Source organism: Hipposideros armiger, unplaced genomic scaffold, assembly GCF_001890085.2.
Source record: "Hipposideros armiger isolate ML-2016 unplaced genomic scaffold, ASM189008v1 scaffold_1463, whole genome shotgun sequence".
NCBI classification, from domain to species: domain Eukaryota; kingdom Metazoa; phylum Chordata; class Mammalia; order Chiroptera; family Hipposideridae; genus Hipposideros; species Hipposideros armiger.
This window is the reverse complement of record NW_017732813.1, coordinates 38,360-42,381: the sequence shown is the minus strand read 5'-3', so window position 1 is coordinate 42,381 and position 4,022 is coordinate 38,360.

The following is a 4,022-nucleotide window of genomic DNA, read 5'->3' as shown; positions in this document are numbered from 1 at the left end:
ACTTGAAATTTGTCCACAGGAGTTGTCTACTTGGGAATCTCCATTATGTCAGGAAATCATTTGTTTATGCTCTCCCTTTGCGTAGATGACTGCGTTTATGTAAAGCTGATTTAAAAATTGAGATAGCGTATTTCACGCTGGCAACTTTTTCTCCCCATAAGCTGGTTTCTTAATTATCTGGCTGTTTGTAGAACATACCATTCATGGCAATGTTGAAGTCCTGACATTTCATGGTGTGGGAAGTTAGTATGTTCTCAGGTGTTTTAACAGTCATTTCCTTTAGGGTCAACTGGAATGCCCTTAATTGACACTGGCCGCTTCAGGGTAAAATATCCAGATAGCCCCTAAATATATTAACTTCATTGCCTAAAAGATTATAAAATTTAAAATATGGATATTTGGATAAATAAGAATATCCAAATAGCTCCTTAAAAATTTCAGCTTCAGGGCTGGCCAAGTGGCTGAGTTGGTTAAGAGTTAGCTTAAGAGCTCTGAGCAATAGCGTCTGCGGTTCAATTCCCACACGGGCCAGTGAGCCGCACCCGAGTTGAGCTGCCAACAGGTGGCTCAGCTGGTGAGAGCACATGCTCCTCTAACAACAAGACTGCCTGTTGGATGATGGGCTACGCCCTCCCGAAACTAAGGCTGAACACCGCACCTTGAGCTGAGCTGCCACCCAGATGGCTCAGTGGACAGGGTGCGTGCTCTTAACAACAAGGCTGCTTGTTCAACTCCTGCATGGGATGGTGGCCACCCCCACCCGCAACTAAGATCGTAACACAGCACCTTGAGCTTAGAGGCCACGAGCTGCCAACAGGGAGCCAGATGGCAACTGGTGCCCTCCACAACTAAGATTGAAGAACAACAACTTGTCTGGCCCCCCTCTCCAATTCCCCAACACTGTTCCCCTCCCCCAATTCCCCAGTTTTGTTTTGTTTTTTAAATCAGCTTCATTTCTTAAAAGATCATGAAATTAAACTATGGACTCCTCTAAATCATTGGTTCCCACAATCCACCCAGAAGGGGTAGGACCGACAGTATTTTTGTTTTTGTATAAAATTATCTAGGAATTGGTCAATACATTTTCTGAAACTAATGTGTTCTCTTTGCTATGGAAAGTTGTATCTGCGTTAAAAAGTCATGATTAGCTTTAATGCACTTTTATTAAAGTTATTGGCATAACACTTAGCTATGTTGGGAAATTCTTCCTTTAAAGAAATCAAATTGTGATGCCCAGTAATGTTTGGAGAAATAATGCTGGCCTGACACCTTCCTTGAAAGATACACTGTATTATAAGGATCTGATTATTTTTGTTTTTGTGTGGGGGACAAAGAGACACGTTCAAGTGGTACTCATATTCTTTGGATAAACAAAAGGCTGTTAGAGGAATAAAAAGAAAAGTAGAGGGCAGAAAGGCCAAATTTGTGTGTTACACACTGGCTTTCTTCCCTAGTGCCTGTAACATTCTCCTAGACATTCATTCTCCTTTATCCAGGTCTGCTCAACTTTCACCTGCTCAGAGAGGCCTTCCCAGATCAGCACATCTGAAGTAGCCTTCATGCCACCCCTAACCCCCTTATTCTGTTTACTTTTTCTTCATTGCACTTATCCCTTACCTGACCTTACCTACCTGCAAGTAATTTCCTGCATACTTGACTTATTTTATGGGTTGTCGCCTCCTCCACAAGAATGGAAGCCCCATGAGAGCAGGCACGTTGTTTTCTCCACCTCTAATCTCCGTGCCTGCACATGGTAGATGGGAGAAAATACTTGTTGAATGAATAGGATAAGTTCCTAGAAGTGAAATTGCTGCACCACGGGGTATGTGTTTATAACTTCGAAAGGTAATGCAAAAGTGCCCTCCAAAGAAGTTGGTTATTTTTTTACTTCCTTCAGCATTGTTAGCTGCCTCTCCCAATATTGAATAGTATTAGATATTTTGATCTTTTCTATTTAATTGATGAAAATGACATCTGATTTGTAGCTTTAATTTGCCTTTCTTAATTTTGAGGTGGCAATTTTTGTGTGCTTTAATAAGCCTGTTACATACCCTTGGGATTATTTATATCTGTCATGATCCTCCTTTGTTTGGGTCCTCCTGCATATTTTTTTTACTCTTGTGTACATGTTCAAATATACTAAAGTAGAGAAGATGATATGATGACTCTCTATGTATTCATCACTTTGTTTCAATAGTTTTCCATGTTTTGCTAATTTTGAATCACCTATCCCTCCTCTCCTATATTTTTTGCAAGAGGGGAGACTGGGCTATTTTAAAATAAATGGTTTCATCCATAAATATTTCACAATATGTCTTGAACAAATAACTTTTTGAAATATATATAACACCAATGCTATTATCATATTTATCAACATCAATTTATTACCTGTAATTAATATCTAGTATCCAATTTACATCTTCCCAATTTTCTCAGAAATGTCTTTTTTAAGTTGGTTTGTTTTAAAATCCTGTACGTTTCTTAAGTTTATTCTTAGTTTTATCTTTTTTGTTGTGATTTAAAATAGGATTCTTTTATTACATTTTCTTATCAGTTGTTTTATTTAATAATTTTATAATTAGCAACTTACATAATCTTAGGTTGTAGTATATTTTGCAGTTGGTTCTCTTGGATTTTCCAGGTACATTATCATGTTGGCTGCAAATAATAAAAATTTTGTCCTTGTTTTCTAATTTATATGTCTCTTGTTTCTTTCGCTTTTCTTCTCTTTTCTGATTGCATTGTGTTTTCAGAACAAGGTTAAATAATAGACATGATACTAGGTACTGTTATCTTGCTCCTTACTTTAATGAGAATGCTTTGAATGTTTTTGCCACACTAGTTATTTTACTAAGGGGTGTGTTGCTGCTGTTTTGTTTTTAATCAAAAATGGTTGTATTTTATCAAATGCTATTTTAGCATCTGATCATATAGATTTTTCTCCCTTAATCTCAGTTATAATAATAGACTTTATATTACTGAATCATCATTATTGAAACATCTGTAATAAATGTTATTGTGTAGTCAAGTTCTAGTTATTAATAGTTTACTTGGTAATTTAACACCATTATCTGTGAGAGTAGTCTGTAATTTTCTTTTTTCAATGCCATCTTTATCAAGTTATTTTAGTGTTTTCTATAGCTTTACTAAAAGCTTTCTCTTTAGCTAGTTTAAATACTTTTGAAATGATCTGTTTTTTGGGTTTTTTTGAAGATTTTATTGGAGAGTTGGGAGAGGGGAACAGTGTTGGGGAATTGGAGAAGGGAACCAGCCAAGTTGTTGTTCTTCAGTCTTTGTTTTGGAGGGCACCAGTCACCATCTGGCTGCCCATTCGCAGCTTGTGGCCTCTAAGCTCAAGGTGCTGTTTTCAGTCTTAGTTGCGGGTGGGCGTAGCCACCATCCCATACAGGAGTCAAATCAGCAGCCTTGCTGTTAAGAATGCACGCTCTATCCACTGAACCATCTGAGCGGCAGCTCAGCTCAAGGTGCCAAGTTCAGTCTTAGTTGCAGGTGGGCATAACCACCATCCCATGTGGGAGTCGAACCCGGCAGCCTTGTTGTTAAAAGAGTGCACGCTCTATTCACTGAGCAATCCGAACGGCAGCTCAGCTCAAGGTACCAAGTTCAGTCTTAGTTGTGGGTGGGCGTAGCCCACCATCGAACCAGGCAATCTTGTTGTTACACCAGCTGGGCCATCCTGTCACCTGTTGGCAGCTCAGTGACAGCCCAGCTTGGGCGCAGCGTCACTGGCCCATGTGGGAATCGAACTGGTGGCCCTGTTGCTCAGAGCTCGTGCTCTTAAGCCAACTCTTAACCAACTGAGCCACTCAGCTGGCCAGAAATGATCTGTTTTTTTAAGTTTTGTTAGAATTCCCCTATAAAACTGAGCCTGTTTTGTTTTGTCTTTCAGAATATAGCACTTTAATAACCATTACAGTTTCTTACATTTGTNCGTATGTTCAGCCCAAAAGCAAAAATTGGTGTCTCTACATTTGTTTCAAATTTAAAAAAAGCAAATAAAA